This window comes from Hemitrygon akajei, chromosome 4 (genome assembly GCF_048418815.1).
Source record: "Hemitrygon akajei chromosome 4, sHemAka1.3, whole genome shotgun sequence".
Taxonomy (NCBI): Eukaryota; Metazoa; Chordata; class Chondrichthyes; order Myliobatiformes; family Dasyatidae; genus Hemitrygon; species Hemitrygon akajei.
In genome coordinates this window covers 7,773,905-7,799,754 of record NC_133127.1, presented here as the reverse complement: position 1 = coordinate 7,799,754, position 25,850 = coordinate 7,773,905, and the positions used below count along the sequence as shown (strand labels likewise).

Genomic DNA, 25,850 nt, shown 5'->3' with positions numbered 1-25,850 from the left:
TTCTTTCAGTTTGAATGAATGCCCCAAGGCATATCGGGGGCCCCAGCCACCTTCCAGAGGCTCATGGAGAGGACTGTGGGGGATATGAATCTTTTGGAGGTGCTGGTGTATCTGGACGATAGTGTTTGGATCTACTTTGGAGGAACATGAGGAGCGGCTGCTGAAGGTGTTAAGCCGGCTTAAGGAGGAAGGGTTAAAACTTTCCTTGGATAAATGCCAGTTCTGTAAGTTGTCGGTCGGCTATGTTGGCCACATAATTTCAAGAGAGGGAGTGGCTACTGATCCGACTAAAATAGACGCCGAGACCACCTAGCCGAGACCCCAGAAGGTGAGTGCCCTACGCTCGTTTTTGGGGTTCTGTGGGTATTACCAGGGATTCGTGAAAGGATACACTACAATGTGTCACCCGTTGACTCAGCTATTGTGTGGCTATCCACTTGTGGGGAAGAAAAGGAAGGGGGACCAAGGACAAGATGCAGGAGGATACTGGAACCTGGCAGAGCCTTTTGGATGGAGATGGGATGATAAATGTGAGGAGGCGTTCCAATCTCTGAAAAGGGCGCTGACCCAGGCCCCGGTGTTGGTCTTTGCCAATCCCTGGAAGCCGTACGTGCACTGATGCCAGCCGAGAGGGTCTAGGGACTGTCCTGTACCAGGAACAGGGCAAAGCATTGAGACCGGTGGCATTTGTCAGCTGAAGCTTGTCGCCATCTGAGAGAAACTATCCCACTCACAAGTTGGAGTTCCTGGCGCTGAAGTAGGTGGTGGTGGACAAGTTGAGCGATTACCTGTATGGAGCCAAGTTTGAGGTGAGAACGGATAACAATCCTCTCACTTATGTCCTGACTTCGGCTAAGCTGGATACCACAGGACATCGGTGGTTGGCAGCTTTGTCGGTATATTTCAGCCTGAAGTACCGGCCAGGAAGCAAGAATGTCGATGCGGATGCTTTGTCACGTCGGGAGCCGGGGGGACAGGAGACGGACGAGAAGTGGAGAGCATTCCTGCCCCTGGAGTGAAAACCATGGGTCAGTTTGCTATCACCGTGAAGGCCGAGGGAAGGGGGAGGCCGGAGCGAGCAGTGGATCCCTTGGGGGCTTTTGATGATGCCCTGCCCCAAGTTTACTGTGACCTGACCGCACTGCAGACTAAACAGTTGCCTGAACTAAGTCCGGGGGAAGTGGCAGCTGCTCAGCGAAATGACTCAGGCCTTGGCACTGTGTGGAGAGCGGTGGAGAAGGGGAATATGGCGTGGGCAGAGAAGGCGAAACACCTTCCGTGCCTCTGTTATTGAAGGAGTGGCCTCGGTTAAAGTTGAAGAACCAAGTCTTGTACCAGGTCACGGCGCCTCCGGACCAACCCCAGCGTTGGCAGCTGGTCATGCGTGAGGAGTATCGGAAGACTGTACTCCAGGCCCTGCATGATGATTCCGGGCACTTGGGGGTGGAAAAGACCTATGGATTACTCAAGGACCGGTTCTACTGGCCCCGGATGAGGGGGGAGGTTGAAGAATACTGTAGGAAATGCAGTTGTTGCATCCGGAGGAAGACCCTGCCAGTGTTGGGGGCTCCGCTGTCGCACTTGCAGAGTGTGGGACCCATGGACCTGGTGTGTATGGATTTCCTGTCGATTGAGCCAGACACCAGCAACACTGCGAATGTCTTAGTCATCACGGATCAATTCACTCGATATGCTCAGGCGTTTCCCACAAAGGATCAGAAAGTGACTAGAGTGGCGAAGGTGTTATGGGAGAAGTACTTTGTTCATTATGGCCTGTGGTGAACTACATATACCTGTCTGGACACACCCCCTGCTGACTGCTCCTGTGGCTCCTCCCACAGACCCCTGTATAAAGGCGACTGAGGCCTGAGCCCGGCCTCTCAGTCTCCAGGATGTAGTATGGTGGTCAACCACTGCTTGTTCCTTCTTCCAGTCAATAAAAGCCGATATCTCGCCTTTACGTCTCAGAGTGAGTTATTGATGGTGCATCATGGCCTCCCCAGGTGGATCCATAGTGATCAGGGGCGAGACATTGAGAGCCGGCTTATCCATGAATTACTGACTCTGCTTGGGGTTGAGAAATCCAGGACCACCCCCTATCACCCACAGGGTGATCCTCAGCCCGAGAGGTTTAACCGGACACTGTTGGATATGCTCAGGATGCCGGAGATTGGCCAGAAAAGTAAGTGGAGTCGACACATTGGGGAATTGGTTCACTGTTAGAATTGTACTCGCAAGGACACTACAGGGTACTTGCCTTATTATCTGATGTTCAGGCGGGAAATGAGGTTGCCCATTGACTTGTGTTTTGGGACTGAGGCGGGTGAATTACGTGCAAAGCCATATCTGAAGTATGTGTCCGATATGAGGAGAGAGTTGAAAAGGGCGTACGAGTTGGCCGAGGCAGCGGCCACCACGCAGAATCAGAGGAATAAGAGGAGGTATGATCAGAAAGTGAAGTTTATCCAACTATTGCCAGGAGACCGGGTCCTTGTACGGAATTTAGGACTACCTGGTAAACACAAGTTGGCAGATCGATGGGCGGCCACCCCCTATGTGGTAGAGGGCCAGATGCCGAGTCTACCTGTTTACCGGGTGAGACCCGAGGATGGAAAGGGGGCTGTCCAGGTACTCCATCGGAACCGCCTGCTGCCCCTGGGTCAAGCAGTGCAGGTGGATCAAGAGTCCGAGTGGGAGGTTACGTCTAGTATGAGGACTCTGTGGGGCAAGAGAAGAGCCTGCTGTGGAAGAGACGGGACTGGTCCTCACCCCGGAAAGGAATACTGATTTGGAAGACGACGATTCAGATGTGTGGCATCTGTTTCCGTTCGCTACTTCCCCAGTACTGGAAGAAGAGGCTCCTGGCCCTTCCCCTAGAGTTAGGTGAGAGGAGGGAGGGTGTTGAGGGACAGACTGAGATGCAGCCGGCATCGGAGGAGAGAGGGTGGAACCCAAACACGAGACAGAGGGTTCTCAGGTGAAGAGGGATCCCAGTGAGGGAGAGGGTGAGGGTCCCACAGGTAGACCCGGGGTGTCCCCAGTGGTGTCTGAGCTGGAAGGGTCAGCAGAGGAGGTACGGAGGTCTCAGAGAAATAGGCACCCCCCGGGAGCGATTGGCATATTCAGTGCTGGGAGAACAGAGTGTGATCCCTACCATCCTGGGCAGATATGTCACTGCTTTCTGCACCTGGGTTGGGTTTTGTGTTTTGCAAGGAGCAATGTCATATCAATGTCATGTCTGTTAATGTCATGAGAGCATGACTTTTGTTGTAGGGGGGAGAGTGTACTGCGTATGTTAATCAAAATGGCTTCTTTGTTTGTTAAAATAAAAATGCTTCTTTGTTATGTTAACTGGTGAGAGAGTGCTTTTCTTGCAGAGCAGTCTCGAAGCTTCTCGAAGCTTGTTTGGGTTATAGTTACTAATAACGTGGGTTTGTATTCATTTGTTAACCAATTGGGTTAGATGTTATTTTCTCTTGTGGGTCTGTGAGCTGTGATTGCGTGAACTTTTGGGAGTTGGGGAGAAGACTGCAGAGGAAGGCGGACGGGTGCAGCACTGCTGGTCGATCACCGAGGGTGGTCCCAGGTGTGTGGGTTGTGGAGGTCGGAGAAGATCGAATGGTGGCCTGAAGACTTTGTTAATTGAGCTCTAATGATGTGCACTAATTGACTGAACTCTGATAAGTTTTGGTGCCTTTTCTTTATTTTCTTTCCCTTCATATATATTGTATCATTATTAATCACTTAGTTCCAGTAAGATTTATAATGTGCATTCTGTAAACGTACCTGGTGTGCGCTTGATATTGTGTGTGCGTGTATTTCACAGCATCCACATATACGGGAGGCGCAGTTTGGCGGGTGGACGAATTTTCCCCTAGACATACACCAGCTGGTCACGTAAGCGTTACATGAACAAAGCTGATAAGCTTAAAGCATGGATCAGTATTTGGAGCTATGATGTTGTGGCCTTACAGAGACTTGGATGACTCAGGGGCAGGAATGGCTACTTAGAGTGCGACACCATGACAACGGCAGCGGGTGGAACTGCAGTGACCGCAAAAAGACTTTTAAATATCCAGTAAACAATATATATCTACATTACCCCTAGACAACTGTAGAGCTTATTTCTGATTGATTATTACTATACCTGTGCTTTAGATTGAGTTGTGACGACGTATATGATCTGAATGTTTTGTATTAACCATACGTTTGTGCCCCTTTATAAATAAAAACGTTTGAAAATAGTAGCATCAGGCTTCGGTGGATCCATCTATCTTTGCTGGAAAATTACCCGGTTACTGGGGAACGTAACAAGTGGGGGCTCGTCCGGGATTTGAAACCAAAGGGGAGGGTCAGTGAATCGGGCTGTAAGTCCAAACTTAAATCTGGTTACGCAGGTAGCCAGACAGGAAACCAGCAAAGATGGATGTGGGTGAATTTATGAGAAATCCGACTGTAGAGGCGCTAGGGACGGCTACCAAATCAGACTTGGTAAATCTGGCAAAGGGGTTAGGCCTCGCAGAGGTGAGGTCATCAATGAAAAAGCAGGAAGTGCGAGGGGTCATAAATCAGTATTACATTGAAAAAGAGGTGTTTGCAGCTGAGGATTTGGAAAATATCCCCGAAAAGAGATTAGCGAGTGGGACAGATCAGGTAGAGTTGGAGAAAGTAAGGTTGGACCATGATCTTAAAGTAAAGCAGCTAGAAGCAGCTGAAAAGGCTGAGGAAAGAGCTGCAAAGGAAAAGGAAAGGGAGCAGGTGTTCAAACTAAAGGAATTAGAGATGAAACGGGGTCATGAGCTCCAGCTAAAGCAGCTAGAAGCAGAAGAGAAAGAGAAAGAGAAACAAAGGAGCCATGAATTGGAGCTGGACAGGCGAAAGTAAGAGTGAAGAGCTCAAGGGGAAGAGAGAGAGGAGGGGTTTGATGTTAGTCGGGCGTTGAGGTTGGTCCCCCCGTTCGAGGAGACGGATGTTGATAGTTATTTCTTGCTTTTTGAAAAGGTGGCAGTGAATCAGAAGTGGCCCAGAGAGCAGTGAGTGGCGTTGTTACAAAGTGTGTCACGAGGGAAAGCACAGCGGGCATATGCCGCGTTGCCCCCAGAAGGGGAAGGGAATTATGATCAAGTAAAGGAGGCCATTCTCCGAGGTTACGAGTTAGTACCTGAGGCGTATAGACAAAGGTTCCAAAATTTAAGGAAAGGGTGGAATCAAACGTATACCGAGCTAGCCCATGGGAAGGGTGTGCTCTTGGACCGTTGGTGCACCGCGGAAAAGGTGGCCGAGAATTATGGGCGTATCAGGGAGTTATTTTTGATTGAGGAATTTAAAGGTTGTGTTCCGGAAGAGATCCGGATGTATTTGAATAAGAGGACGAATCAGTCCATCTCAGAAATTGCTAGGTTCGCAGATGAATATGCCCTAACCCACAAGACAAAGTTTTCCTTGCCAAAAAGTTACCAGAGAGACCGTGGGAACGGTAGAGAAAGTCCGCCGGCTGAGGCGGAGATCCCGCTGGGAGCTAGTGGTAAAATTGAGGAGGAGAGGCAAGACGGCAGGAGAGGTCCTGGCTTGACCTGTTTTAATTGTGGAAAGGTGGGACATATTGCATCTAAATGCTTTGCTCCGAGAAAGGAGCCAGAGAGAGGGAAAGCAGCGATCCCTATTGGGTGTGCAGTGGTAATCAGGAAATCGGCAAGAGGGTCCCAGGGGAGCAGAGAGCGCGAGGGGTCGGAGATTTATATGTCACACGGAACCGTGTCTGTGAGGAAGGGGGACCCGCCAATTCCCGTACGGATTTGGAGAGACACGGGGGCGGAGCTATCATTAATTAGCCGTAACGTATTACAATTCGGACCTCCGACGGGCGAGGTAGCCCTGAGAGGAACAGGAAAAGGGACAGAAAGGGTGTCTTTGCGTAGGGTCATTTTGGATTGTGAGCTGGTGTATGGATCAGTTGAAATGGGGGGTGCCATCAGAATTCCCGAGAACTGACGTGGATGTCCTCTTTGGGAACGATTTAGCAGGAGGAAAAGTTTGGTCGGCCATGACTATGGCCCGCCGACCGGTGCGTGTTGAGGCCCCACCCATAGAGTCCCCGAGCTATCCCGCATGCGCGGACACTCGCAGCCTGTCGAGAGCGGCAGCTGAGAACGGGAGCAGTTTAAAATTGGCCAGTTTTGATTTGGCCCAGACGTCTTTACTGACCCTGTGCCACGAGGGTTTCGAGGGGGGTAAAACGAGGAATAGTAACATAAAAGGGGGTAAGGGAGAGAAGGTAGCTCTTCCCTTAGCGAAGAAAAAGGTCCTAGAGGTAGGAAATAAAGATGAGAAACAGATAAAGCTGTTAAAAGGTCCAGGGTTGGACATGGATGATCTGTCTGGTTTGGCAGGACTGTTTGAAGAAGTTGAAAATTCTAAAGGTGTTCCCGATAATGAAATGAGGGTAGTCCTAGATGAAAAGGATGCCATTACCTTGAAGAAGTCTGCTGGGTTGGCAGATGGGGTTGTTTCAGCCCATGGGGTTGTTTCAGCCCGCGGGGTTGAGTTTACTCCGGAAGGGAGTTGCCCAGAGAGTAACTGGGAGGATCAGGGGAATTTAGAATTTGAAAAGGGTACGGGTATTGAAAGCCTGGAAGAGGCCAATGCCCCGTTTGAGTGTGTCCAAGATGGGGATGCACGTGGTCCTGAACCTAGTCACGGAGCTCAGAAAAAATCTGAGGTATTTGACTCAGCTGGACGAGACGGTCGTCCTTTTGGAGCAGATAGACTTGGTTCGGAAAAAAAAGGGTTAACCTTGGGAAGTGTGAGTTCCCAGATGGTTGTGCTGAAGGGGGTGTTCAGAGTTAATGTGGAGTTTACGAATGGGGAGATAACTGTTGTTGTGGAGGAGAATAGTAAATCTGTAGTTCCCAAATCGAATGAAAAAAAGTTAAAGTCTAGATTGATGCCTGCACCTCGATTACAGGTTGATTTGGAATGTAAAGGGGCCTCACACGCTATTGTTATTCAAGAAAGCGCTGTGAGGAAGCCAAAATTTAAATGCGGCCGGAGAAAAAGGTTCGAACTGAAACACATCAGCCTGTATGGTCTTGACAAAAGGGTTAACTACCTGTGTAGCATTAAAGAATTGGGTGGAAATTCCCATGATGGACTAGGTTGGGGACACGGAGTTAAGAGAAAAACCCTCGTGAAAAGAAAAGGCGGGAGAGTACCTCACCAAATTACTCAAGTTCCCCACGGGGAGACTCTCCGGAAAAGAGGTGATGGTTAATAGAAAATGCCATTTTTAAACAGCAACGCCGGTTGTACGGGTTTGCGCCAAAGCCTGTGACTAATAAAGACAACCCCTTTGGAGACCTGCTGGTGAAATAACATGACCGAAACGATTAGTATTTGTATAAACTTTTGTAGATGCACCTAAGCTAAGATCACACCTCCTTAGTTTTGTTGCTGAAGAAAATAAATAAATAGGTGGTTATTGAGCTGAAGTTTGATGCTACCAGACTTTAGTACGGTACGCGATGTTAAGATATTAAAGAAAGGGACACTGTAATTGTTACCTGTTTAGATACTGACTTGAATGTATAATGGTAGTACCTTGTGAAGAGAGGAGCTTGTGTATTGTGTTAGAAAAAAAAATCCTATAAGACTCTGTACCAACTTGTTTTTAACCGCTGGTAAAAAACTTTTAAGACGGGAGGTGTTATGACCCCAGCCCCCTCCTTTGTGAGATTCGCAAGAGCCCTAGTCAAGGGGGGGTCAAATGACCCAAGAGAGAGAGGGAGACGTGCTGAAGACCACGTTCCCCCGGGAAGCAGAAGAAAGCGACTCTTTGACTATTGTCTCATGAAAACCACGTGTAAAGCCCTCGGGCAAAGTGGGCTGGTCGCTCAACAAGACAAAAGCCTCGGACATAGCCATTGTCTTGGGAGACACCTTTGTGGGATAAGGAATTGGCCTACGTGCAAAATCTCAGGGCAATGTGAGATGGGTGATGGGGGAAGGATTGCCTCGCCCCCCTACCCTGATGGACATCTACAACCCTGCCAGTCCAGATAAAAGGAGGGCTGCCGAGGCGGGGCGCCAGACGCACCAGAAGATACGCGAGAATTCCTGCGACTGCGTTTAGAGAGCGACAGCCGGTGGTGGGGTTCGTGTGCGTCCTTCCCTTGCCTGGGATTGGCGACCTCACCACGGAAGAACGGCCTAGCTACAGGGGAAGCCACAGATGAGAGTCCATTCCCCAACGAGACTTCCGACTACCTCCTACAGGTTGGAAAACCTGTCGGGTAAATGTTTCATTCTCTCTCTCTCTTTCTAACAAAAGTGCACCAGCACGACACCACGACAACGGCAGCGGGTGGAACTGCAGTGACCGCAAAAAGACTTTTAAATATCCAGTAAACAATATATATCTACATTACCCCTAGACAACTGTAGAGCTTATTTCTGATTGATTATTACTATACCTGTGCTTTAGATTGAGTTGTGACGACGTATATGATCTGAATGTTTTGTATTAACCATACGTTTGTGCCCCTTTATAAATAAAAACGTTTGAAAATAGTAGCATCAGGCTTCGGTGGATCCATCTATCTTTGCTGGAAAATTACCCGGTTACTGGGGAACGTAACACAGAAAGGACAGGGAGGGAGGCAAAACAGGTGGGGGCATGGCACTGCTGATCAGAGATGGTGTCACAGCTGCAGAAAAGGAGGAAGTCATGGAGGGATTGTCTACTGAGTTGCTGTGGGTGGAAGTTAGGAACAGGAAGGGGTCAACATGTCTACTGGGAATCAGTGACTAGCTACATCAGCAAGTGCATCGATGATGTCACTGCATCCAAGACCATCACTACACGCTTTAACCAGAAGCCATGGATGACTGCCCGTGACTCCGTCTTCAGGGCAGGTGACAAGGCAGCCCTAACAACAGAGAGGGCCAAGCTGTCCCGAGCCATCAGAGGGGCAAAGCGTGCACACACCCAGCGAATCCACAGCCACTTCCAGGACAGCGGTGACACATGACACATGTGGAAGAGCGTTCAGGACATCACCAACTACAAGGCAACATCACCTGCCTGTGCTGCTGATGCCTCCCTCCCAGATGTACTGAACAATTTCTACGCTCGTTTCGAGGCAGAAAATGCCATGGTGGCGAGAAAGACCTCTCCTCCTCCCAATGACCAGGTGCTGTGTCTTACTGTGGCTGATGTGAGGAAAACCCTATGCAGGGTCAACCCACAGAAGGCAGCTGGCAGAGTGCTCAGAGGATGTGCAGACCAGTTGGCAGATGTTCTCACTGACATCTTCAACATCTCCCTGAGCAGCGCAGTCGTTCCAACGTGCTTCAAGGCCACCACCATCGTCCCCGTGCCGAAGAAGTCTTCACTGTCCTGCCTCAATGACTACTGTCCTGTTGTTCTCACATCCATCATCATGAAATGTTTAGGGAGGCTCATCATGAGGCACATAAAGACGCTGCTACTCACCTCACTGGACCGCCTGCAGTTCACGTATTGTCCCAACTGCTCAACAGACGACGCCATCGCCACCACCCTCCACCTGGCCTTCACCCACCTGGACAAAAAAGACACATACGTTCCAATGCTGTTCATAGACTTCAGTTCAGCATTCAACACAATCATTCCTCAGAAATTGGAAAGCTGAAACTGCTGGGCCTGAACACCTCCCTCTGCAACTGGAACCCTTACTTCCTGATTGGAAGACCTCAGTCAGTCAGTAGCAGCATCTCCTACACCATCACACTGAGCACGGGGGCCCCTCAGGGCTGTGTGCTCAGTCCACTGCCGTTCGCTCTGCTGACCCACGACTGTGCAGCAATACACAGCTCGAAATCACATCATCAAGTTCGCCGATGACACGACCGTGGTGGGTCTCATCAGCAATAACGACGAGACAGCATACAGAGAGGAGGTGATGCGGTTAACAGACTGGTGCAGAGTCAACAACCTGTCTCTGAATGTGAACAAAACAAAAGAGATGGTTGTTGACTTCAGGAGGGCACGGAATGACCACTCTCTGCTGAACATCGACGGCTCCTTGGTAGAGATCGTTAACAGCACCAAATTTCTTGATGTTCACCCGGCGGAGAATCTCACCTGGTCCCTCAACACCAGCTCCATAGCAAAGAAAGCCCAGCAGTGTCTCTACTTTCTGTGAAGGCTGAAGAAAGTCCATTTCCCACCCCCATCCTCACCACATTCTACTGAGGTTGTACTGAGAGCATCCTGAGCAGCTGCATCACTGCCTGATTTGAAAATTGCACCATCTCGGATCACAAGACCCTGCAGTGGATAGTGAGGTCAGCTGAGTAGATCATCAGGGTCTCTCTTCCCACTATTACAGATATTTACACTACACACTGCACCTGCAAAGCTAACAGTATTGTGAAGGACCCCACACATCCCTCATACAAACTCTTCTCCCTCCTGCCATCTGGCAAAAGGTACCGAAGCATTTGGGCTCTCATGACCAGACTGTGCAACAGTTTCTTCTGTTACGTAACCCCGTAACCAGGTAACTTACCAGCAAAGATAGATGGATCAGCTGAGTCGGATGCTACTATTTTCAAACGTTTTATTCAAAAAGGGCACAAACGTATGGTTAATACAAAACATTCAGATCATATACATCGTCAAAACTCAATCTAAAACACCGGTGTAACCATAATCAATCAGAAATAAGCTCTACAGTTGTCTAGGGGTAATACTGAGTCCAATTGAAATATAAAGAGTCACTCAGAAGTTTGCAGGCTTTTCCCTTTTGGGAACCGCTGGGGTTTTCACGTTGTAGAGAGAGAGAGTTGATTTAGAAAAGATAAACACTTGCCCGTCGTCTTGGCAGAGCAAATCCTTGGAATCAGGGGAGCAGACTTCCCCGTTGTTAGTTAAAAGCAGTCTTCCGTTGGTTCTAGCCACAGATTCAAAATTCGGAATCTAACGCACGTGGCTTCCTTCAAAATGCCTTCCCGCTCCCACGGGAATCGATATCGTGCTTCCTTGGTGTCTCCTGAGTGCGTCTCTGGTGCGTCTGAGGGTTTACCCCCCTCAGATCCTCCTTTATACTTCTTCACGGGATCGCAGGTGTCAATCAGGTTGCAGGTAATGCGATCTCTCTCTCAACCAGCCCACTTTGCCCGAGGGCTTTTCACGTGGTCTCCATGAGACAATAGTCAATGTCACCTTTATTCTGCTTCTTGGGAGAACGTGGTCTCTCTCTCTCTCTCCCATTTTCCTGTGTCTATTCAGCACGTCTCTTCCTCTTTTGGGTCAGCTGACCCCCCCTTGACTAGGGTTCTTGCGATTCTCACAAAGGAGGGGGCCGATGGCATAACACTTCCCCCAAGCCATCAGACTCCTCAATACTCAGAGTCTAGACTGACATCTACATTATTTATTATTATATTGTAATTTATCCTCTACTGTGCCTATTGTCTTGTTTATATAATAAATGTACTGCCCTGCACCTTGTGCACTTTATGTCCTCCTGTGAAGGTCTGTAGTCTAGTGCAGTTTTTATGTTGTTTTACGTGGTCTAGTGTAGCCTTGTGCTGTCTCACATAGTCTAGTGTAGTTTTGTGTTGTTTCATTGTAGCACCAGGGTCCTGGAGGAACATTATTTTGTTTTTACTGTGTACTGAACAAGCAGCTTATGGTCAAAATTACAATAAACTTGAATTGACTTGATTTCACTTTTGTAGACAACCCAATAGTAACAGGGACATCGAGGAGCAGATAGGGAGACAGATTCTGGAAAGGTGCAATGATAATAGGGTTGTCGTGGTGGGAGATTTTAATTTCCCAAATATTCATTGGCATCTCCCGAGAGCAAGGGGTTTAGATGGGGTGGAGTTTGTTAGGTGTGTTCAGGAAGGTTTCCTGATACAATATGTAGGTAAGCCTACAAGATGAGAGCCTGTACTTGATCTGGTATTGGGAAATGAACCTGGTCAGGTGTCAGGTCTCTCAGCATTTTGGAGATAGTGATCACAATTCTATTTCCTCTACCATAGCATTGGAAAGGGATAGGAACAGACAAGTTAAGATAATGTTTAATTGGAGTAAGGGGAAATATAAAGCTATCAGGCAGGAATTAGAAAACATAAATTGGGAAAATATGTTCTCAGGGAAATGTACAGAAGAAGCGTGGCAAATGTTCAGGGGATATTTGTGTAGAGTTCTGCATAGGTACATTCCAATGAGACAGGGAGAGGATGGTAGGGTACAGGAACCGTAGTGTACAAAGGCTGTTGTAAATCTAGTCAAGAAGAAAAGAAAAGCTTACGAAAGGTTCAAAAACTAGGTAATGATAGAGATCTAGAAGATTACAAGGCTAGCAAGAAGGAGTTTAAGAATGAAATTAGGAGAGCCAGAAGGGGTCATGAGAAGGCATTGGCAGACAGGATTAAGAAAATCTCCAGGGCATTCTACAAGTATGTGAAGAGCAAGGGGATAAGACGTAAGAGAACAGGGCCAATCAAGTGTGACAGTGGAAAAGTGTGTAATGGAACCAGAGGAGATAGCAGAGATACATACTGAATACTTTGCTTCACTATTCACTACGGAAAAGGATCTTGGCGATTCTAAGGATGACTTGTAGTGTACTGAAAAGCTTGAGCATGTCGATATTAAGGAAGAGGATGTGGTGGAGCTTTTGGAAAGCATCAAGTCATGGGACCAGACGAGCTTTACCCCATGATACAGTGGGAGGCAAGCGAAGGGATTGGTGAGCCTCTGGCGATGATCTTTGCATCATCAATAGGGATGGGAGAGGTTCTTGAGGATTGGAAGGTTGCGGATGTTGTTCCTTTATTCAAGAAAGGGAGTAGAGATAGCCCAGGAAATTATAGACCAGTGAGTATTACTTCAGTGGTTGGTAAGTTGATGGAAAAAGCCCTGAGAGGTGGGATTTATGAACATTTGGAGAGGCATAATATGATTAGGGATAGTCAGCATAGCTTTGTCAAAGACAGGTCATGTCTTACGAATCTGATTAAATTTTTTGAGGATGTGACTAAACACATTGATGAAGGTAGAGCAGTAGATGTTGTGTATGTGGATTTCAGCAAGGCTTATTGAGAAAGTAAGGAGACGTGGGATCCAAGGGGACATTGCTTTGTGGATCCAGAACTGTCTTGCCCACAGAAGGAAAAGAGTGGTTGTAGATGGATCATATTCTGCATGGAGGTTGGTGACCAGTGGTGTGCCTCAGGGATTTGTTCTGGCACCACTACTCTTCGTGATTTTTATAAATGACCTGGATGAGGCAGTGGAGGGATAGGTTAGTAAGTTTGCTGATGACACTAAGGTTGGAGGTGTTGTGGATAGTGTGGAGGGCTGTCAGAGGTTACAGCAGGACATCAATAGGATGCAAAACTGGGCTGAGAAGTGGCAGATGGAGTTCAACCCAGATAAGTGTGAAGTGGTTCATTTTGGAACATCAAATAGGATGGCAGAATATAGTACTAATGGTAAAACTCTTAGCAGTGTGGAGGATCAGAGGGATCTTCAGGTTTGAGTCCATAGGACACTCAGAGCTGCTGTGCAGGTTGACTCTGTGGTTAAGAGGGCATACGGTGCTTTGGCCTTCATCAATCATGGGATTGGGCTTAGGTTCCGAGATGTATTGTTACAGCTGTATAGGACCCTAGGCCTTCTCTCTTTGGAGCGACAGAGGATGAGAGGTGACCTGATAGAGGTGTATAAGATGATGAGAGGCATTGATCATGTGGATAGTCAGAGGCTTTTTTCCAGGGCTGAAATGGCTAACATGAGAGGACACAGTTTTAAGGTGCTTTGAAGTAGGTACAGAGGAGATCTCAGAGGTAAGTTTTTTACACTGAGAGTGGTGAGTGCATGGAATGGGCTGCCAGCGGCGGTGGTGGAGGCAGATACAATAGGGGCCTTTAAGAGACTCCTGGATAGGTACATGGAGCTTAGAAAAATAGAGGGCTATGGGTAACCCTAGGTAATTTCTAAAGTAAATATATGTTCGGCACAACATTGTGGGCCGAAGGGCCTGTATTGTGCTGTAGGTTTTCTATGTTCTATGTAAACAGGGTACAGTAACAGCAGTATCAGCAGAGGTCACACTGAGAGTCTGATGTGGGCAGAGAGAAGTGGCTAGGTGAGGTGTGGGGAGAGAGAGGTGCCTGGGTGCCTGGGAATTGGGAGAGAGTGATGGGTGTGTGGGGAATGGGAGAGAGATGTGTCATAGGGGAGTAGGGAGAGAGAGATGAGTGGGTGTGGATGGGGAGAGAGGTTGGTGGGTGGGGTGAAAGGATAGAGCTCGGTGGGAGGGGAGAGGGGATAGGGAAGTGAGTGGATGCAGAGTGGGGAGAGACATTGGGGCTGGTGAGCAGGGAGCATGAATGGATATTTTGGGAGTGGGTAGAGAGAGGTAGGTGGTAGGGAGTGAAGAGAGAGGTGGATGAATGGGGAGCAGGGAGGGAGGTGGGTGGGTGGAAGTGGGGAGAAGAAGATAGGGTGGTGGGGAGTGGGCAGAGAAGAGGGTATGTGGGGTACGGGGAGGGAGGTGGGTGGGTGGGGAGTGGGAAGAGAAGTTTGGTGGGGTAGAGTGGTAAGAGAGAGTTGAATGTGTGGGTAGTAGGGAGAGAGTGGTGAGTGGGGAGACAGAGGTGTGTAGGTGGAGAATGGGGAGAGAGAGGTCAGTGGGTGGGGAGTGGGGAGAGAGGGTGATTGGTGGGGAACGAGGAGAGAGAGGTGTGAGGGTGGGGAATGGGGAGAGAGGGTTGGTGGAGGATTAGGAGTAAGAAATGTCTATAGGATTTGGGGTGTTAATTGGGATCAGCAGAGTTGATACAGGATGGGGGAGAGAGGTGGGTGTGTGGGGAGAGGTGAGTCAGAGGTGCACAGAGGAGGGTTGCTGTTAATTGGGATAAGTATGGATAGGTAGTTACTGGTCAGCATGAATATGTTGATCTGAAGTTCTGTTTATTTCATTCAAACAGTCACATGATTTCTCTGAAAAGAAGTGGTCTGGGTTGAAATGAAAGTGAAAGCTCTAAATCTCTGTATAAACAGGTGGCAGTATCAGCAGAGGTTACACTGAGAAGGCCCAGCAGCGGATGTATTTCCTGTGGCTCTTGAGGAAATACGGTCTGCCTCAGGAATTGCTGCTGCAGTTCTACACTGCAGTCATTGAGTCTGTCCTGTGCACCTCCATCATTGTGTGGTTTGGAGCCGCCACCAAGCAGGATAGAACCAGACTACAGCGCACAGTGAGGACTGCCGAGCGCATCATTGGAGCCTCCCTGCCCTCTATTGTGGACCTGTACTCTTCCAGGTTGAAGAAGAGGGCGGGGAACATCATAAAGGACTCCTCCCATCCTGCGCACGGACTGTTTGATCTGCTTCCGTCTGGTAGGCGCTTCAGATCCCTCCAGACTAAGACTAATAGGCACTGGAGAAGTTTTTTCCCTACTGCGGTCACTTTGCTGAACAGTTAACTGCTGGTTAACTGTCGGCTAACTATTACTTGGATTGCACTACCTGTATGTATAATCTATATTTTCATTTATATTTATCATTATTATTGTTATAAGCAGAGAGATAACATCTGCCTGAAGTAAATTCCTTGTATGTGCATAGGTACTTGGCGATTAAAGTCTGATTCTGATTCTGATTCTGATTCTGAATCAGTCAGACACTGGCCGGGTCACTGGTTCATCACTCACTCTGTCTTTTGCTGTTTTACAGTTTGGTTGAGACTGATTCACTGTTGTCTCTGGAATTCAGTTCACACTCCTAACAAACATTATTTCTCCAGATTGAAGAAAGCTGACTTCGTTTCTCCGGTGACAACCTGTGTGTCCCACACCACGAACCTTCGGCTAACGGCAACATCGACAGGAAACTGCAGACACTGGGTAAGCACAAAGTACACTGCAGATGCTGTGGTCAAATCAACATGTACAAAAGCTGGATGAACTCAGCAGGTCGGGCAGCATCCATTGAATGAAGCAGTCAACGTTTCGGGCCGAGACTCTTTGTCAGGACTGAAGAAGGAGGGGGCAGAGGCCCCATAAAGAACGTGAGGGGAGGGTGGAAAACCAATCAGAGGAAAGATCAAGAGGTGGGGGAGGGAAGCAGGGAGGGGATAGGCAGGAGAGGTGAAGAAGGAATGTAAGGGGAAAGCACTATGGGTAGTGGAAGAAGGCAGAATCATGAGAGAGGTGATAGGTAGCTAGAAGAGGAGGCAGAGTGAAAGTGGGATGGTGGAAGGGAGAGGGAGGGAATTACCGGAAGTTGGAGAATTTGATGTTCATACCAAGGGGCTGGAGACTACCCAAACGGTATATGAGGTGTTGCTCCTCCAACCTGAGTTTGGCCTCATCATGGCAGTAGAGGAGGCCATGTATGGACATATCTGAATGGGAATGTGAAAGAGAGTTGAAGTGGGTGGCTACTGAGAGATCCTGTCTGTTGTGGCGGAGAGAGCGGAGCTGCTCGACGAAGCGGTCCCCCAATCTGTGTCTGGTCTCGCTGATGTAGAGGAGGCCGCACTGGGAGCACTGGATGCACCAGAAACGTTGACTGCTCCTTTCAACAGATGTTGCCCGACCTGCTGAGTTCATCCAGCTTTTGTACATGTTGATGCAGACACTGGGAATCTGAGGTAAAATTGGAAACAGCTGCTCAGACTCACCAGGTCAGGCAACATCTGCAGAGAGAGAAACAAAGATAGTGATTCAAGTCAGTGACTCTGAGTCAGTGCTGGAGATGGAGAGGATTCAATCAGGGAACAGACGTGGGGAGACGGAGATAAGGAGTGAGGAAGAAAGAGATGGTCAGAGAGGGCAGGGGTGTGGTGTGTAATGGGAGTGGGGCAGAGGCTGGTCGAGAGGGATGGGTGAGTTAGGGGGGTAGAGAGGGGGTGAGGTGAGAAATGTCCACTGAGTGGATGTGGGAAGCAGAGTTAGTGCAGGGTGAGGAGAGAGGTGTGGGTAGGGAGTGGAGAAAGAGAGGTGGGTGGGTGGGGACTGAGAAGAGAGGTGGGTGAGGAGAACCGAGAGCGGGTGTGTAGGGGAGTGGGGAGAGTGGTTGGTGGTTGGGGAGTGGGGACAGAGAGGAGGATGTATGTGGGGTGGGAAGAGAGAATTGGGTGGGGGTGGGGACAGAGAGGTGGGTACGTGTGGATAGGCAGAGAGGGTGGGTGGGGTGAAGGGTTAGAGGTTGGTGGGTGATGAGAGGGGATAGGGATGTGGGTGGATGCGGAGTGGGGAGAGAGAGTTCGGTGAGTGGGGAATGGGGAGAGACGCTGGGGCTGGTGAGCGGGGAGGATGAGTGGATGTTTTGGGAGTGGGTACAGAGTGGTAGGTGGGTAGAGAGTGAGAAGAGAGATGGATGGATGGATGGGGAGCAGGGAGGGAGGTGGGTGGGTGGGGAATGAAGAGAGTGTTAGTTGGGTGGGAGTGGGGAGAAGGAGATGGGGTGGTGGGAAGTGGGCAGAGAAGTTGGTGCATAGGGTGCCGGGAGGGAGGTGGTTGGGTGAGGAGTGGGGAGAGAGAGGTGGGTGGATGGGGAGTGGGGAGAAAGGGGGTTTGGTGGGGAATGGGGAGAGAGAGGTGGGTGGGTGGCGAGAGAGAGTTGGATGAATGGGGGAGAGAGCTGAGTGGGTGCAGGGTGGGGTTAGAGGTGGGTGCACAGTAGGGAGAGAGAGGGGTGGAGAATGGGAGGGAGAAGTGGGTGGATGGGGAGTGGGGAGAGAGGAAGGTAGGTGGGTGGTTGAGGAGTGGGGTGTGAGGGGTTGGTGGGTGGGGGGTTAGTAGTAAGATATGTCTATATGAATTAGGCTGTTTTTTGGGATCAGCAGAGTTGGTACAGGGTTGGGGAGAATGGTGGATGGGTGACGAGACGAGAGTCAGAGATGTTTAGAGGAGGGTTGCTGTTAATTGGGATCAGCATGTACAGGTAGTTGCCATTCAACACAAATATGTTTGGGCCAAAAGTCTGTTTATCTCCATAGAAACAGTCACATGATTTCTCTGAAAACCAGTTGATATGGTCTGGGTTGAGATGAAAGTGAAAACTCTGAATCTCTATAAAACCAGGGTTTGGTATCAGCAGAAGTTACACTGAGAGTCTGAATCAGTCAGTCACTGGCCGGGTCACTGACTGGTTCATCACTCACTCTGCCTTTTGTTGTTTTACAGGTTGGTTTAGATGATTCACTGTTGTCTCTGGAATTCGGTTCACCCTCCTTCCAGATATTATTTCTCCAGACTGAAGAAAGCTGACTTTATTTCTCCGTTGACAACCTGTGTGTCCCACACCACGAACCTTCGGCTAACAGCAGCATTCAAAGGAAACTGCAGACACCGGGAATCTGAGGTAAAATTGGAAACGGCTGCTCAGACTCACCAGGTCGGGCAGCATCTGCAGAGAGAGAAACAAAGATAGTGATTCAAGTCAGTGACTCTGAGTCAGTGCTGGAGATGGAGAGGATTCAATCAGGGAACAGACGTGGGGAGACGGAGATAAGGAGTGAGGAAGAAAGAGATGGTCAGAGAGGACAGGGGTGTGGTGTGTAATGGGAGTGGGGCAGAGGCTGGTCAAGAGGGATGGGTGAGTTAGGGGGGTAGAGAGGGGTTGGGGTGAGAAATGTCTACCGAGTGGATGTGGGAAGCAAAATAAGTGCAGAGTGAGGAGAGAGGGGTGGGTAGGGAGTGGAGAAAGAGAGGTGGGTGGGTGGGGACTGAGAAGAGAGGTGGGTGAGGAGAACTGAGAGTGGGTGTGTAGGGGAGTGGGGAGAGTGGTTGGTGGGTGGGGAGAGGTGACAGAGAGGAGGATGTGTGTGGGGTGGGAAGAGAGAGTTGAGTGGAGGTGGAGAGAGATTTTGGTGGGGACAGAGAAGTGGGTGCGTGTGGATAGGCAGAGAGGGTGGGTGGGGTGAAGGGGTAGAGGTTGGTGAGTGGGGAGAGGGGATAGGGATGTGTGTGGATGAGGAGTGGGGAGAGAGAGTTCGGTGAGTGACAAATGGGGAGAGACGTTCGGGCTAGTGAGCGGGGAGCACGAGTGGATGTTTGGGGGGTGGGTACAGAGTGGTAGGTGGGTAAGGAGTGAAGAGAGAGATGGATGGATGGGAAACAGGGAGGATTGTGGATGGGTGGGGAATGGCGTGAATGTTGATTGGGTGGGAGTGGGGAGAGGGAGTTTGGTGAGGAAGATTAGGGAGAGAGAGCTGAATGTGTGGGAAGTAGGAAGTCAGTGGGGAGACAGAGGTGTATGGGTGGGAAATGGGGAGAAGGGGTGGGTGAGTGGGGAATGGAGAGAGGGGGTGGGTGGGTGGGGAATGGGGAGAGGTGTGACAGAGATGTCCAGAGGTGAGTTGCTGTTAATTGGGATCTGTACGAATAGGTAGTTGCCGTTCAACACAAATATGTTGGGTGAAAGTTCTGCTTATCGCCATAGAAATAGTCACATGATTTCTCTGAAAAGCAATTGATATAGTCTGGGTTGAAATGGAAGTAAAAGCTCTGAATCTCTCTATAAACAGGCGGCAGTATCAGCAGAGATTACACTGAGAGTCTGAATCAGTCAGTCACTGGCCGGGTCACTGGTTCATCACTCACTCTGCCTTTTGCTGTTTTACAGTTTGGTTTAGACTGATTCACTGTTGTCTCTGGAATTCAATTTACCCACCTTCAACATGTTATGACACAAAGGTTGGGGGTGTTGTGGATAGTGTGGAACGCTGTCAGAGGTTACAGCAGGACATTGATAAGATGCAAAGCTGGGCTGAGAAGTGGCAGATGGAGTTCAACCAAGATAAGTGTGAAGTGGTTCATTTTGGTAGGTCAAATATGATGGCAGAATATAGCATTAATGGTAAGACTCTTGGCAGTGTGGAGGATCAGAGGGATCTTGGAGTCCAAGTCCATAGGACGCTCAAAGCAGCTGCAGAGGTTGACTCTGTGGTTAATAAGGTGTACAGTGTATTGGCCTTCATCAATCATGGAATTGAATTGAGGAGCTGAGAGGTAATTTTGTAGCTACAGTATACAGGACCCTGGTCAGACCCCACTTGGAGTACTGTGCTCAGTTCTGGTCACGTCACTACTGGGAGTATGTGGAAACCATAGAAAAGGTGCAGAGAAGATTTACAAGGATGTTGCCTGGATTGGGGAGCATGCCTTATGAGAATAGATTGAGTGAACTTGGCCTTTTCTCCTTGGAGCGATGGAAGATGAGAGGTGACCTGATAGAGGTGTATAAGATGATGAGAGGCCTTGATCGTGTGGATAGTCAGAGGCTTTTTCCCAGAGCTGAAATGGTTGCCACAAGAGGATACAAGTTTAAGGTGCTGGGGAGTAGGTACAGAGGAGATGTCTGGGGTAAGTTTTTTATGCAGAGAGTGGTGAGTGTGTAGAATGGGCTGCCGGCAACAGTGGTGGAGTTGGATGCAATAGCATATTTTAAGAGACTTTTGTATAGTTACGTGGAGCTTAGAAAAATAAAGGGCTATGGATAAGCCTAGTAATTTCTAAGGTAGGGACATGTTTGACACAACTTTGTGGGCCGAAGGGCCTGTATTTTGCTGTAGGTTTTCTATGTTTTCATGTTTCTATGTTATTTCTGACAGAGTGTGATTGGTGAGATAGTGTGCTCAGAGCCACAGACCCTCTCCAACAGCATGAACAAACTTTCCTATATGGATATTGGCTCCATTCTGAAATGGGTGCAAACCATCCAGAATATCGAGCTCCCATATTCCAGCAGTCTGAAGCCCTCTATCCTATGTCATCCATTTACTTACATTTATTGAATCTATCCTCCTGTTCTGACTCTGGTCTGTCCACTCAAAGTGCAACACTTCACACTTGTCTTTATTAAGTTCCATCTGCCATTTCTCTGGCTGGTCCAGATACTGTTGCAAGCTCTAATAATCTTCCTTGCTGTCCATTGGACCTCCAATCTTTGTGTCATTCGCAAATTTGTTAATCTATTTTACCATGTGATTACCTGGATGGTTGATATAGATGACAAACAGGAATGGAGCCTTCACTTATCCCTGTGGCACACCACTAGTCACAGGTCTCCAGTCAGAGATGCAACCATCTACTACCACTCTCTAACTTCTCCCGTGAAGCCAATGTCTAATCCTATTTACTACCTCATCTTGAACTCCAAGCGACTGAATGTTCTTGACCAGCCTCCCATGTGGGACCTTGTCAAAAACTATGCTAAAGTCCATGAAGACAACATCCACTGCCTTGCTCTTATCAACTTTCCTGGTAACCTCCATGAAAAGCTCTGTAAGATTGGTTGGATATAACCTACCATGCACAAAGTCATGTTCACAATCTCTAATCAGTCCCTGTCTATCCAAATACTGAAATATCCAGCCCTATAGAATACTTTCCAATAACTTTGTCAGGCTCACCAGCCTATAATTTCCGGGCACCTTCTCAGAGTTTCCCTCCTTCCAACAAAAATCTACCTGTCCTGTATTCTGTGCAACTGGTCTTTAAGCACCCTCCATATGCCATATGTGGATTTGACTAAAACCCTTAAGACACAGGAGAAGAATTAGGCCATATGACCCAATGAGTATGCTCAAACATTCCATCATGGCTGATTTATTATCTCTCTTCCCCCATTCTCCTGTCTTCTCTCTGTAACCTTTGACTCCCTGATTAAGCAAGAACCTATCAGCCTCTGCTTTAAATATACTCAGTCACTTGGCGTCCATCTTCATTCATGACAAAGAATTACACTGATTCACAACCCTCTGGCTAAAGAAATTCCTCACCTCTGTTCTAAATGGACATCCATCTATTCTGAGGCCTCTTCCTTGTCAATGTTATTTGAGATTACCTCAAAAAATTTGAATAGGTTGGTGAGGCAGGATCTTCCCTTCATGAAACCATGCTGGCTTGGGCCTAGCTTGTCATGCACCTCAGGGTATTTCATAACCTTGTCCTTGAAGATCGACTCCAATAACTTTCCAACTACCGATGTCAGACTAATAGGTCTGTAATTTTCTTTTTGATGCCTCCCTCCTTTCTTAAACAGCGGAACTACATTTGCGACCTTCCAGTCCTCTGGAACCATGCCAGAGTCTATTGATTCCTGGAAGATCATTTCCAATGCCTCCATAATCTCCAATGCCACCTCCTTCAGAGCCTGTGGGTGCACCTCATCTGGTCCGGGAGACTTATCTATCCTTAGTCCATTTAGCTTCCCAAGCACTTTCTCTCTAGTAATCTTGACTGTACCTAATTCTATTCCCTGAGACCTCTGGCTATCAGGTATGTTGCTAATGTCTTCCACTGTGAAGACTGATGCAAAATACTCATTTAGTTCCTCTGCCATCTCTTTGTTACCCATTATAATTTCTCCAGCATCCTTTTCAATAGGTCCTATATCTACCTGTATCACTCTTTTACTCTTCATATATTTTAAAAAACTCTTAGTATCCTTTTTATGTTAATTGCCAACTTCCTTTTATAATTCATCTTTTCTTTCCTAATGTCTTTCTTAGTTTCCTTCTGTAAGTTTTTAAAAATCGTCCAGTCTTAAGTTTTCCCCTTTAATTTTTGCTTCCTTGTACGCCGTCTTTTGCTTTTATTTTAGCCTTAGCCTCTCTCGTTAGCCACATTTGTGCCATTTCTCCATTCATGATTTTCTTTTTTCTTGGAATGTATTTTTCCTGCACTTTCCTTATTTCTTGTAGGAAGTTCATCCAATTCTGCTCTACTGTCCCTCCATCCAGCTTACTTTTCCAATCAACTTGGGCCATTTCCTCTCTCATACCACTGTAATTTCCTTTGTTCCAGTGAAATATCGATACACCTGATACCAGCTTCTCCTTTTCAAATTTGAAACTGAACTCAATCATATTATGATCACTGCTTCCAAGGGATTTAATTACTTTTAGCTCCCTAATCGCCTCAGGTTCATTACACAGCACCCAATCCAAAACAACCGATCCCCTGGTGGGCTTATGGACAAGCTGCTCCAGAAAGCCATCCCACAGGCATTCCAAAAACTCCCTCTCCTGAGATCCAGTACGTTCCTGACTTTCCCAATCCACTTTCATATTAAAACCTCCCGTAATTATCTTGTCATTTTCCTTCTGACATCTGCTATTAGTGTCTTTTTTACCCTTGCCATTTCTTAATTTGACCCATAAGGATTCTACCTCTTCTGATCCTATGTCCCTTCTTTCTAGTGATTTGATATCATTGCTTACTATCAGGGCCATGCCACCCCCTTTACCAACCTTCCTATCTTTCCTATACACTATGTATCCTTGGATATTCAGCTCCCAATCATATCCATCATTTAGTGTGTATCCATCATGTATCGATATTTCAGTGGAACAAAGGAAATTACAATGGTATGAGAGAGGAACTGGCCCAAGTTGATTGGAAAAGTAAGCTAGATGGAGGGACGGTAGAGCAGAATTGGATGAAATTCCTACAAGAAATAAGGAAAGTGCAGGAAAAATACATTCCAAGAAAAAAGAAAATCATGAATGGAAAAATGGCACAAATGTGGCTAATGAGACTTGGTGATGGCCACAATGACATATCTTTTAACCTATAGCTGTACAACAAGGTCATCCGCTTTATTTCTAATGCTGCGTGCATTTAAGTACAATACATTTAGATCAGTATCTGTTACTATCTGTCCATATTCCAGAGAGTTATGGTATCTAAACCCCATAGGCTGGTGCGGTCAGGTGAACATCTTCCATCGGTCCATTAGAGTCTTCTGTCAAAACAGATTCCAATTGGAGTCCTTATCCAGCTCTAGAGGATGGACCAATTTACAATCCAAATCTTTATCCGTATCCTCAGACAATGGCCATGAGGTGCTATGAATAGTCTTTGTGCTCTTGGGACGAGGCTCCATACGTCTACCTTTAGGAGCCCTTCCCTTGGATGGGACCTGATAACTGACTTCGTTAGGCTTGGGTGCTCAGGCTCCAGAGTTCTTGGGCCCTTGCTTGGTGAGTTTCTTGGCTTGCTCCTGAACTAGAGACTCTTTCTCTCCAGTTCCAGCGCACCTCTGACTAGACAGCATTGGGACTCACATGGTCCTGTTGACTGGAGCCATTTTGCCTGCCCTTGGAGCCAGGACTAGGCGTCCCGAAGGCTTCAGATTAACATGTGCAAAAGTCTGCCTCCTTGTTGGTCACTGTTCTTGGGAGAGTCTGGGGGTCGGAACACCAAACCAAAAACATTCCTTTTTGCCAAGACTTGACCATGCGATGGTTCCCCCTTCCTCCCAGTTCACAGGTTTATTCTTGGTCAGCCAAGTGTGCCTGAGAATCTGGAGTATGTGAGGAAAATTGTTGATGCAGAAAAAATTGTCCTCTGCATGTTTCTCTGTAATCTTTTGCAAAACCAATGTCTGCTGCAGTATCCCTAGAGGACGACCATCAGGGCAGTTGTGGTCATATGCTGGCTCAGCTCCTGCAGAGGCATGTTGAGCTGACACACTGTCTAATATTCCAGGAAATTAACAGCTGCCCCAGACTCCAAAAGACGTTCACCTCTTGCCGGTTATTTTCCCAGGAGATCCCCACCTTCAGCACGACACCAGAATCTGCAGATTTGGGAGTAATGGCTGCTACTGTCACAGTCCTCCGAACATCGGACGGTCTTAGCAGTTCTCCCGACAGCTATAGATTTGGACATTCGGCCCACAGGAGACCTGCCTTCCCGCAGTAGTAGCAGCAACCTCGACTCCTACGCTGGCACCTCACATCAGTGGAGAGTCATGTGCAGCTGATTTGCCTTGGCTCCACACAATCCTGTGCAGGAGACAGGCTGGTCAGTGTTCACGGTCGGGAAGTGAACTGTAATGAGATGAGGCCAGGCTTGGGCTAACCACTTTGACCTCTTGAGATAGCCCCACCCCCGCTCCACCAGACAATTATTGAGGCAGATGGTCTGGTCGATCAGAGCCTCTAATTCCTCTACCAAATCTCCCAAGACAAAGGACATCATTTAATTTTCCTCAGGAACCGTGGCAGAGTGAGTGGCCAAGGCCTCCCTGTTCTAGCCACACTCCTCAACCAAAGTCCGAGATTCAAGTGTGTAATCATCTGGTGATGGACTAGCTTGACACACCTTCATCAGATGGTCCAAGGCTCCGTTAGCTACAGCAGGATGGCATTGATGAATGCTTCCAAATCAGAGCAAATCTCCAGCCTCCACTCCCAATGTATGGTGGCCCAGGCCAGGGCTCTTCCAGTCAGGAGAAAGATTATGAAGGCCACCTTTCTGTGCTCTGTAGGGAACCGGGATGGCTGGAGTTCGAACACCAATGAACACTGAGTGACGTAGCCACAGCAAGAATCCCGATCACTGCCAAATCTCTCCGGGGCCGGACGATGGACTGACTCCTCAGTGTGACCAACAGCCTCACCCGAGCAACTCTGCTTCCTGCATTGCAACATGGAGGTCATGTATCTCCAAGCTCTGCCTTGAAATTACCTTCCTGTGGTTGGCCACAGCTGACAAGAGGCTCTGATACCCCACTGGGTCCATGTGAGGCTCAATCGTACTGTGATGAGAAACCTTGGCGAGAATGGTAGGGCCCAACTGCTGGGGAATCCAAGAATAGAGCTGAGACACGATATGAGACTGAAATGAGAACAGAGTTCTAAACAGTTCGCTAGATGAGAATCCAAAGTAGATCTGATGATTGAACACTAACCCTCAGTTCAGGTGCTCTTTAAACATTAAAATCCTGGCTCAAAACATGAGCCAATGAGCAGATGGGCCTGAGTTTTTAAAGGGGCTGTGTCAACTATCCATATTCCAGAGAGTCAGAGCATCTAAACCCCAGAAGA

At 48.1% G+C, this 25,850-nt stretch overlaps 1 long non-coding RNA gene across 2 annotated transcripts in view; it reads left to right on the top strand.

Annotated features, from left to right (window-relative positions):
* Window positions 1-25,850, top strand: part of LOC140726103 (uncharacterized) — a 96,363-nt gene that overhangs the window by 64,298 nt on the left and 6,215 nt on the right. For both annotated transcript variants that reach the window (XR_012098572.1, XR_012098571.1), the window contains exons 3-4: window positions 15,810-15,909; window positions 18,196-18,373. This is a non-coding gene — a long non-coding RNA (uncharacterized lncRNA). The remainder of the gene's footprint in view (window positions 1-15,809; window positions 15,910-18,195; window positions 18,374-25,850) is intronic.